Source organism: Triticum aestivum, chromosome 6D (assembly GCF_018294505.1).
Source record: "Triticum aestivum cultivar Chinese Spring chromosome 6D, IWGSC CS RefSeq v2.1, whole genome shotgun sequence".
Taxonomy (NCBI): domain Eukaryota; kingdom Viridiplantae; phylum Streptophyta; class Magnoliopsida; order Poales; family Poaceae; genus Triticum; species Triticum aestivum.
The window spans coordinates 58,939,970-58,952,032 of NC_057811.1; the positions used below are offsets into that span (position 1 = coordinate 58,939,970).

The window sequence follows — 12,063 nt, forward strand, 5'->3', positions numbered from 1 at the left end:
GTCCATCCAGCTCCTATCTCGTGTCATTTTTGCCTTATCTCCGTAAAGCCAGTCCTATTAAAAAAACATAACAGCTGCATTAGTAGCTGTATTACAGTGAATAGCATCACTAGCTGCATTACAAGACAAGACAACAGGGATACATGCATACCAGTATTACTGTCACATGGTAAAGCCAAATTTATCTATACACTGTAAAGCAAAATTTGGTTGATGGAACAAGAAATAGTATTGCTGTCACATGGTAGTACATGTGACATGAGGGTAAATAAGTTCAGTTTAGTAGTTGGCTATACCGCATCCCTTCCTCTCCCGCCTCGCAGTCAGACCCTCCCGACCTCCTCTACCTCGCAGCCTCTACCCCGGCCGGACGGGATGGCGAGGTCGCCAGCAGCCCAACCCCGACCCCCAAGGCGCCTGATGTGTCAATCCCGGCGCCCAAGGTGCCGGATCCGTCGTCGGCAGCAGGTGATCCATCAGATTCAAGATACTTGCTTGATTCTTTACTTGATTCAGTGTATGATACTTGTCATGCAATTTAACTTTAGGAGTTTCAGTTGAATGGTTGCAGCCTTGGATGAATTTTTATAGATGGTTTGATTTGAATGATTCACTCAATTAAAGCTCCTATGTGTTTCTGCTTATGTTCCATGACTTCTGTTCAGTGTGTTTTTTGTTTAATTTCTCTTTTGTTTGAGGTTCAGTATTTAGAATCATGGTTCTGACTAAAATGTTAGGAAAAGCTCCTGTACTGTTTGCTAATGCATAAATAGCTCAGTCAGTGCTACTTTGATTTGTTTGAGACGATTTCTTGGTTTTTTAATTTAAGGGATCATTTGATCAGGACAGGGATGGCCAAATCAAAGCCAGAGCAATATTACACTAATCCCATGGCCTGAAAATTATTCCAGATCTATTTTTACCTCTGTCACCCGTTCTTTAGAAGATCTTCTGTCACTTGCATTATTTCTCTAAGACGTGTCATGTGAAAATCTTGTTCTTATGCCTTCCACATTGTAGTCAAACTGAATCTGATATAGTAATTCTAAGAAGCATTATATTAAAAAAATAGAAGTTTAACAGATTTTGGTAGAAGATAATTGATTACCAAAGTCATGACAGCCAAAGAAGAGACCACGTGTGCCTGAATTTAGTGAACAGGGGCATACTGAACGGTGTGAAGCAACCTAAAATGTTTTGGAGCAACATCACTAAGAAGACACCATCTTAAGCCAAGGAGCCCGAGACAGCAGCTTTGCGATTATACAAGCACATGAGCAGGGAACAGATTGAACTGAACTGAAGTATATGAACGGCATTCATGTTCATCAGATTTAGTTTTGAAATTTGCCTGGGTTTTCTATCTTATTATTTCCCTGAACCATCTTATTATTGCAGATGTGGAAGAGCATGAAAGTAGCTACCAATAAAACAGCAAGCAAGGGAAAATTAGTCTTCTACTTTCAAACTAAAATCAGCATACTTATGTTGTATGTATAGCACAGTACTAATGCCCATGTGATGTATTTTGAATCTAAATTTGCTGCAGTTGCAATGAAAAATACAGAGGGAAACATGAGGGGAAAATCATACTATTGTTGTTCAGGTCGTTGGTCGCAAGGGAGACAGGCGAGCCAGTCCGGGCGCCGCTGAGCAGAGGGACGGCTGACCAGGGGAGAGCTGCTGCAGGGCGTTGCACTGAAGCGCACGGGAGACCCGGGCAGGTGAGCAGGATGGCAGGTCCGTTGGCGCCGGAGTTGAGGTGTCGGGCGGTCCAGCCATGCGCCCACGGGCAGGATCGACCAGCCGAGATCCAGGGAGGAGGAGGCCGACGGGCGGAAGGCGCCGAGCGGCGGGTGGCGAAGAAACGTTAGAGGGAGAGGGGAGCGGCAGGGAGGCGCCGGCGTGGACTGCTTCGTCGCGCCGCCATGATGTGGCTGCTGGATGCGGCCAGCGCTCGGGTCGCGCGGCGGCGGAACAGGGGATCGAGGTATGACTCGGGTCGCTCTGGGTAGTTTGACCAGGGTCCGGCGCGTGAAAAGGAAAGAGGAAAAGGATCGTGGGAAAGATGGAGCGAAGGAAACAGCGGCGCAACCGACCAGACGCGCGAGCCCTACGCGCTCCACCAGGGCGTCTGATCAATCGCGCGAACGCGGACGCGCTCCACCCGATAGCGTATATTACGGAAATACGTGATCGACCAAACTTTGAAAGAAGATAGTAATTCTATTGACCGAACTTTGATTATCTGCAACTTTTAAACCACAAATCCAAATGACCTCATTATTTTTGCATTCTTTTAAAAAACTAAACTAATATTCATATAGTAATTTGGTTGCATATTTTTACCTACTTAAGTAGTGTAGGTAGCATATGTCGGCACGACAACCCGGGGTCCGGCACCAGCCAATTTCCTCTCGGTGGTGTTCCGGCGCGGGACAGCACGCCTCTGGGAGGTGTCCCTAGGCGGCGGCGGTCCGGTGCGGCGGTGGTGTGTGCTGGCGGTAATTCTATTGACCAAACTTTCATTATTGAAAACATTTCCTTTAAAAAAAAAACTTTTTCACCCCCTTCCTGCTAAACACCCTTCAATAGAGGCATAAAGAGATAGCGACAATTAGGTAGATATTTCTGTTATCTAATGGATTAGAAACACGTTGAGTACACTTCAAAAATCATCCCGTCATTATATTTTTGTGTAACACCACTTACCATGTTGTTTGTCGTGTCACACAGTGAAAGATTTTAAGAAATTTGTTGATGTCGTCTGTGTGTGCATGAGGGATGATTTATTTCCTCCCGTTGCAACGCACGGACATGTTTGCTAGTGAATACATAAAGAAGGGGCGGATAAGACGAGGCAACGGTCCAATACTTGAAGGTTTTTTATATCTGAAAATGAATATATAAATAAGAGACAAATCGTTGGCCTTATGTGGATACTTTTTGTTTTTTAACAAATGTGTGATATTCCAATAAGTGATTCTCAAAACTAAATTTGTTTGGTTGATAGTTGACATAGTTGAATCTCTATTATTTTCGGTAGAACGTAGGCAACATGACTATGTTCGACCTACTGTGGCGCGGAGGACCATCCCGAGTCGCCCTCGCAGGCGATGGGAGAGATCGTTAGCCGCCTCCCAGCGCCCCACCTCCCGCTTATCCCCTCCCCTACCGCAACTAGAGGGCGTGACTAGGTGAAGCCCGGCCAGCAGCAGCGGCGACATGGCTCGTTCACCCCCTTGCGAGTGGATCCGATGTAGGACGGATTCGACAGGCAAAGGCATCGCGATGCAGGGTTGTTTAATTTACATAGTTGAATCTCTGACAAAAGCGGCATATTACGTTGGCCCTACTCTCGCGTGGACAAACCCTCGACGAATTGTCCGGTAAAATGAAAGATGCTGAGATCACTCCATCTCAAGATCGAAAAGTGAGATCGAGACTGACATAGATAGACCCTCTCATCAACCCATCCCATCGGTACTTATGTTTCGAGACAAGAGTATAACCTAATAGTTTTAAGTGAGGGTCACATGAGGTTTTTGTGACATGTAGTTCAGAACTGGCCAATTTTTTGACATATCCCAACCTAAGTGTAGATCCATGATGAAACAACACCTTCCTAATTTACTGCGTGTGTTTGGCAAACCAGGGTTGCGGCGGAGGGGTTGAAGCACTGTGGTACATCACCTACCCAATTTGTGCACCGGTTGACGGTGAAGGCATCCGTGAACGTCGTGTTCCTCCCACTCCTTCCGTATTACTCCGAGTGAAAACTTGATCTTCGGATCGGACGATGACGACGTTTGTAGTCGTGCCTTTCCGGTCCGGCATCGTCTTGGAGTCATCGGTCCGGGATATCCGACGCACGTCTTCCAAGATGATCGCTCCTCGTGCTGGTGGTCTCCGTCGGCTCTAAACGAATCCCTTTTTTGCACATCTTATAGATGCTTGGTAGTCGTTGAGGTTGTGTGTCGGTGACCGGTATTTGTGTATCTTGCCTTGGGTGTGTGTGTCATCCATTTGTATCGGTTGCTTCGATGTATGTGATGGTTATTTTACAATATAAACAGGGAAGCTCTTTTTCGTTCGTTAATTGGCTTCCTCAAATGGCGACGACTATACAAATATTGACAATGAGGACGTTATAGTGGAAGGCGCCGAATCACCCCTTCACAATTATCCGATTTGGTGGTTTTATCACCATGATATAACTTTTTACAAATACTCGAAATATATTTACAATCTAGAAAATTCCATCAAAAAATAATTTCTTTTTTAAAACAAAAAAATTACTTTCCTACCACCTAATTTATGTGTACTGTTGTTTGCGCCAATATTTTTTTACCTCCCGCTAAAAGGTCCTAAATCAGGGTATTTGTTTCCACCAAAAAAATAGCTTATATTTAACCTTCCCACAAATTACCTTCCACGGCGTCTTCACGGGCGATTGGATCTGACCTCTCGTCCCCGGTTCCTCTGTGCTGCCGGCGTCATGACGGCGTCAACACAGCGCTCCACAGTTGTGTCAGCTGCTACTCGTCAGGTTATTCCTCCCGATCTCCTCCCTTCTTGTAACCTCCAGTCCTCCTCGATCTCACTCTCCTCCCTCTCCTCTGCGCCCGCCGACGTAGGCCGCGTCTCCGTGTCCTTGGCCATGCCGGCGGCGGCAGCGATGCGGTTTGGCGTCGGCGCCGACGGAGTTCTCCTTGCCCATCAATCCCGTGTCTGGACCAAGCACGACACCACCTCGGTGTTGAATGCCGTGACAATGCCCGCCCGGGCTCAAACCCCCCTCCCCCACGAGCTCCTCCTCGACGCGCCGCCACCCACGCTCAGACCTCGGCGCCACCCATGGCCTCCGCCCACGCTCCCCGCCCTCTCCCCTCCCCTCCCCTTCCTATCGAACCACCAGATCGAGCGGCGGCCAGATCCATCCGCCACGGTCGCCCAGGGCTCGCGCGCCTCCTCCGACGCGGCTGTGCCCGTGCGTCAAGGGCCTGCTCGGAGATGCTTCTACTCCGCCATGGCCATGGAGCTTCCTCCCAATCCAAGGTCTTGGACTGGACGGGGACGGCTGCTCTTCGAAAGTCTCGTCTCTTCTCTTCCGATCCATCCATCCCACACCCCATTCTATTTGCATATCTGTAGATACATATTCAGATCAAACTGAACCCCAAACCATGGGCACTACTTCAAGAAATATAGTCCAGTAGGACCACGGAGGTGTGTCCCGGTAGAGTGAAAAAATATCCTCTGCCTTATGCCCTATGTGTTAGTTATTTACATACGTACGTGGGATCTCTGATTCAGACCCTAGATTGCATAGATGCTGTTAGTATGATTCAGTCTCTCCAGGTTTTTTATGTCAACTAGGAAAGTCTGCAGTCATTTGAAAAGCTAATCTTGATAACCATGTATTATCTCATCATACTCTTCCTTTAAAGGGATAAATAGTGCCTTTTACAGTATATTCTCCTGGATAGTTCTGTGCTATTTCTAACATTTGAATATGGTAGATTGACCTCTGAATCAAATTAAGGTTTCTAGACCCTTTCGCAGAGTTACGCCATCATCCATCTGTATGTTTTTATATATGTTGCCATGTTGCTACAAGTTAGTAATTTGACGAAATCACCCCACTGTTCCATTAGTTACTGCCTAAGAGATTGTTGCTTTCTATCATCTGAACCTGACTAGAAATAATTATTTTCGAAGTTGGCCCTTTGCTGGAGTTTGATAGCATATTACATTAATCATTTACAATTTATTTGACTCATGGAGAGAATATGATCCCGTTATTCACCTGAATATCATTCGTACCAACTGATATTAGGACAATGTATTCAATCATCATGGCTGATTTCCTTTCCCCTTAGCAATTGCTTAAACAGAACAACTGAACAAGACTGACTTTATTTGATGCATTATATACATACCTCTAAAACCAAGCCTGTTTAGACTTTTTAATATACACAAGAAAATGCATTGTGGGCATTGCGGCGTCTAGCTCAGAAAGTTTCATGGTGGCAACTTTTGCCGAAGATAAACCAACAATTTAGTAGTCAAGGAACCATCCTTTTTCCTTATGCATGGAAGAAAAAGATCATCTTGAGCTGTACTGCACTATTTGGGTGCACACTCAGTACAATATCTTTAGCTTCTTCAATATGTTCAGGATGGTACTTGCTTTCGTTTATATTTGTGTCATCATTTCTTACAATCTAATACCGAGTAATACAATATTTCTTGTATGATTTGGACTGTAGAAGTTGGTGTACAGAAGAAGAAAGGGCGAGGTGTTCTAAAAGGTTTTAAAGCATCTAAGAAGTGTTTTGCCAATGGATCTGCAAAGCTAAATATTACATTCTCTGAAAAATTGGGTGGTATAGTAGGAATGAACTATCGTTCATTCAAGGATGATGTGGTAGTCATAATGAAAAGAAAGTTACCACTCATTGGAGTGAGGACGTGGTCGGGCATTCACCCTACCATCCATCAACTCATTGTTGTAGATATGATAGTGCGTACAACCTTTTCCATATGTGTTATCTTATTTTACCATCGATGATGCACTGCTTATGTATATTCATTTGTTGTATGCTATACAGGACATATGGGACTTGGAAGATACACCAGAAACAGAAGAAAAAGTTCTCAAAATTGCGAAAGAGCGATATAGAGGCTGGTGATCAACTCTAAGCTCCTCTTACAAGGCATACAAAACAGATGCAACTAGATTGACTAATCTGCCGGAAGATTTACAACCAGAAGAGTGGGAATGGATGATTGAGTACTTTGGCACGGATTCAAAATTTCAGGTTATCTCTAAGATCACTGTTTGTCTACTATTTGATAAGATGAAATGGCTTGTCTGACTGGTTATATTTGGTTTCAATGAATTGATAGGAACGCAGCCAAAAGAACATCGATAACCGTACGAAACTGAAGACAAAACACATAATTGGATCAAAATCTTACTCGCAAGTAAGTTTTGAGAAGGTATGAGTCCAACTAAATATTGGAAGAGGAGTGAACATCAAGACTGGAATTTGAAAAGAACATGATGGCAAAGTTTGCAGAATGGAGTCAACAGATGGGAACCCAACAGGTGATTACAGTCATATTCTTGCGACCTTGTAAGATTTATGTTGCTTACTTGCATTGCTAAAAGTGCACTTCTATTTATAGGTGCCTACGAAGAGGGTTGACAACAAAGAAAATAGTAATCCAAACTTGCAAAATATTCTGTTACAGAGATCTAGTCCTAATAAGACTTCAGGTTCAAGGCCTACTGCTATTTCTTCAAATGCGCTCATACAAGCTGTAGCAAGGAATTCCCGGATGTTTAAAGCAATGGTAAGTCACAACCTTGCTTTCTCTTCATGTTCACCTGCTTATACGTCATTGGCCTTCATAATTAGCTAGCTGCTTGTTCTCTTTTACCATGTGTTGTTGCTGCATGGAGTCACAACTTAAACAAAAAACGAATATGTGCTAGCTAGGGACATGAACTTTACTGAAACTATACATCGAGTCACAACTTAAATCAATAGCAGAAGCTTTTATTAGATGTACGATCGAACAATGACACCATTCTGTATGCACGAGCAGGATGTCATGAGCATGGGCGTGATGCCTTTGCTGCTGACTCCATTGCAATGTCCCATGCAATATCTCTTTCCGCTGATATATGGGTCATGAGGGTCATTTTTGAAACGGACTCGCAACTCCAGATGGAAGCACTGAATATCAATAAGGTGGACTCGTCGGCCTATGCTGCTGTTATTGAGGATACCAAGTACCAGCTCAAATTATGGTTTTCTTATTATGAAATAAATGTATGTCGTCGCTCGGCAAACTCTGTTGCTCACGAGCTTGCTAGCCTTGATAGGATGTACGAACCTAACCACTATGTGGAATGGGAGGCCGATGTACCAGCCCTTATGGCTGCATGTGCTTTGGGTGATTCAGCCCAGCATCGTTAAGTTATAAAGTAATGTTTTTTCTCAAAAGAGAAGCTTTTAGTAGATGTACTTGTGCTTATGCTTTACACATTTACACTTGTATAATTGTTCTGATCCCTCGATTACATGCTTGCTGACATAGTATTAGTCCAGTTAGTTTGGCGATAGTTCTTTTTAACAATGGGGCTGGAATAATTGTATGGCATATGTTATGTTCGACTCATTAACTGGAACTTTTTTTATTTCTTGATTGCAGGATCCAAAGAACTAGTTGGACTGGACTCTAGATCACGGACATTCTAGTCTTCGCAGTTAATTAGGATGGCGAAATTACATTTGAGTTTCATTTGATGGATATTTGCTATGAGAATTATGAATTTTATGAATTTACATATTATACGTATGGTTTTGAATATTGTAATTGAAAGCCTGTATTTTTTTTACGGTTGCAATAGGCTATTACCACAACCCACTTTCGGTTGCCACATGCTAGCACCTCTGCAAATATATTGTTGCGTCATATCTCTGTTGCTACGCCTACCTATTTTGTTGCACTAGGATGTTGCAACGGAGCACTTTATATTGTCGCAATAGCTTGTCACCACAATTTTTTTCACGACGCGATAACTGTTTCGCCACCAAAGCAAGTTTTGTTGAAATAGAGTATCGCCACGGAAAGTTTAAATTGTCGCAATAATTTCTTGCTACAAATATTTTACTTGTTGTGATACCTATTTATCACCACCAAAACAAGTATGTTGCAATTTACTATTACGACGACTGGAATATTTGTTGCCATAAGTTAATGCCACAAGTGCAGTGGGTCGTGGCAACATGCCTAATGCCACGAAAACAAGGATTGTGGCCATAGTTTATTGCCACAATTGACTATTGCCACGGAAGAGTATTGCGCCACGAAACGGCCGTCGTTGGCATAGGTTGTTGCCACAAATGTCTATCGCTACGAGATATCAGTCGCCACAATTCGTTACATGTTGCATTAAAGCTATCTCCACAAATCAAATTGTGGCATCAGGTGAGTGTTGCCACGGGAAAACATGTGGCAACTTCCCGCCTAGATGTTGTGATAGCACACTTTATTGCCACAATTGCTTTTTCGTGGTAATAAGCTATTACCATGTGTCCAGTCGCAACGGCTGCCAACGAATGTCGTTTCGTGGCAATAGGTACTTATCGCCACGAAACAACATGTATTACAACAAACGGGTTTGTTGCAATAGACCCGGATCCTTGTAGTGCGTCCACCCTTATAAGTGACGAAGCTGTGTTCCAAGCTTTAACTGGGATCGACTGGACAACTGTTGTGTTTCAGCCGCTGGGTAGAGATGAAGAAGATGAACCGGTGCAAGATGATCCGCAGCCGTCGGGTCAAGCTGATAAGCAATCATAATCTGGGGGGCCGGTTTAATCTTCCACGTGCTGCAATACTTGTTGAGAAACAATTATCCCTTTGGGCACTGAAACGCCTTGTAATAGGCTAGTTAAAACACTTGGTCTGTTATGCCTTCGTGCATATTTATCTTCAACCGATGCGTGTTAATCCGCCATGCTTTAAGATATGATGTTCATAATCCATAGCTATTTATTCAAGTTATTCCTGCAGATAAGAAGCTTAAAGCGCCCTGACGGTTTACCACCGGGCGGGTCATGATACCCAAATATATATATGACCATGGTTTATAACCAAGGTTGTAAAAGATAACCAAATATGAAAATATGTGATACCTGTGACCTTTAGGCATAGTGTTGGCTGACCAACTTTGTAATGAGGGTAATAACCCTAATCCGGAGCAGAAATAACTCATGTTATATGATGTCGGTTTATCAGAAAACCGTTTCGGGCTGTGATAAACACCGGTTTATTCCATACTGGTGACTTTTAGCCAAAACCAGACCGGGCTGATAGTCTCCGGATTATAACTTGGTCATGTACTGAGAACTTGTAGTTGACAGTGTAGGGTAACGCGACAGAAAACAAAATTATTCCGACCTACGCACCAGCCCAGGACCACTATGGAGACTGCATACATGGTTTGATCTTTTTCGTTACCGACTCGTAGCGCAGCGGGAAGTAGAGTCGATGACGATCGGTGGTGCAGATCCCCACAGCTAGGATTTACAACCTCCCAACCGCGAGGTTGTATACCCTCATCTGCTCCTCAGACAGCACTTCGGGAGGCGGTCGAACAGCCCCCCGGACGGTGTCGCGGACAGCCCTTCGGGAGGACCTTCGAAACTCGAACGGTCACTCGGACAGTCCTTCGGGAGGCACTCACGAACTAAGACCGAAACTATGATATCTCTGCAGAGTTGCACACATACGGTGTCATCTATCCGGCAGGGCTTCGCCGTCCAGAACTAGTTCCCACCGGAACCCAGACAGCCTTTCGGCTCTACGAAACTGTTTCGCTGGGAGGGAGAGAGAAGCCAGATCATGCATGGCACTTGTATGTGAGAAGGGATGAGTGTGGAGGGCTGCCCCTCCACCTCTATTTATAGGAAACCCGAAGGGGTAGGGTAGTTTCACACAAAAACACAAAATGCACATGAATGAAGTCCTTCCACAAGGACCTAGGAGTGAAACCAATGAACAAGAGGGTCCCCAAGGGGGGATACCCCATGTGGCCGGCCACACCCCCATGAGGGGCCCAAAAAATGGCTCCTATCCATCCATATCATACCCAAGATCTATTGGAGCAAAGCCTCAAAAGGTGGCTTTCCATAAAGTAACCATAAAGCTGATTTTCACTATTCACGACGACATTTTTCAGCGTCTGATCGAACTGAAAATATTTATGTGGGCGAAGAACATTTCCAGTACCCACTAAAATGATTTTCAACACGTTCCGAAACAATTCTGGTTTTAGTGATTTTCATCTGCGAAACGCATCTGAAGTGGCTCCGGCAGCTCCGGAACATTTCCGGTTTTTATCTCAGAAAATTCCAAAAAGCTTCCAGAATGATTCTGGCATCCTCCAAGAATTATCAGGCATGTGCCGAAACCAATTTGACTTAATGGTGTATCCCGAAACAACTTTTCGGTATCATCGAAACTTATCCGATGACCTCTCTCTGCGGTACGATTCCGCTGTCCGAAACTTTTCGGTGTCCGAAACTTTTTCGGTGATTTTCTCTCAGACTCCCTGTCTAGTATTCAGCAGATAGATGACCGTTAAGCGTGTGATACTATAGGTTCGGTGAAGTATAGACATGACCCGGAACCCCTTCCGATCAATGATCAACATCGGAGCCGTGGACACCCATATTGACCCCTATAACCACATGAATAAATATTCGAGTGAGCCTCCAGTTGCCGTGTGCTATTCCTGTTGCTTCGCGATATGTTACAAATACCCGAGGTGAGACATGTTGGCATTCCCGTGGATCAACAACTTGTCCACTATGCTAGTTACCTCGTTACCGGTTTTGTTCTCTTTTCTCGTTTTGTGTTCTGGCATCCCCGTGATCAAATCACAAAGTGTCTGGCCAGACGATGATGGACACCGTAACACCGAGAGGGCCCAAGTGTATCTCTCCATCGTCGGAGGAGAAAATCCCAATCTCGAGCTATCAAGTTACTTAACATACTTTCCCATGAACCCGTAAGCCGCCGTAATAGCCATCCAGTTACGGATGACGTTTAACAAACTACTGGAATCAGCTAATTTGCCATCTGCCAGCTCTTTGCCGTACGCTAGCTGACGGCAAAGAAGCTCTTTGCCCTCAGCTACCCAAAAGCATACGGCAAAGAAAAGGCTGATGGCAAAGAATCTCTTTGCCATCTGCCAGCTCTTTGCCGTCTGCCAGCAGACGGCAAAGAATCTTTGCCGTCCGCTGGCACACGGCAAAGAGTGAGGTGGCCCCCACCCCCCGCTCGTTTGGAAAAATCTTAACGGCCCACCTCTTTGCCGTCCGCTAGCAGACGGCAAAGAGGCAAAAAGGCGGACGGCAAAGGCTGGCGGACGGCAAAGAGGGCACTTTACTAACGGCAGGTACCCCCCTGCCCGTTACTCACTTCCTCCTCGCCCTTCTCCTCCCACCCCGCCGCGCGCCGCCGCCCCGTCGCCCCGTC

The 12,063-nt window shown here is 44.9% G+C and overlaps 1 long non-coding RNA gene across 5 annotated transcripts; it reads left to right on the forward strand.

The window, feature by feature from the left end:
* Positions 1-4,555: 4,555 nt before the first annotated feature.
* Positions 4,556-8,429, forward strand: LOC123143516 (uncharacterized). Of its 5 annotated transcripts, none has more exons than XR_006470903.1 (6): positions 4,556-5,239; positions 6,273-6,526; positions 6,615-6,824; positions 6,913-7,114; positions 7,195-7,362; positions 8,227-8,429. It is a non-coding gene; the product is annotated as an uncharacterized lncRNA (long non-coding RNA). The 5 variants fall into 5 exon arrangements; XR_006470902.1 differs by having other exon boundaries at positions 4,556-5,229; XR_006470905.1 differs by having other exon boundaries at positions 4,556-5,058.
* Positions 8,430-12,063: the final 3,634 nt, after the last annotated feature.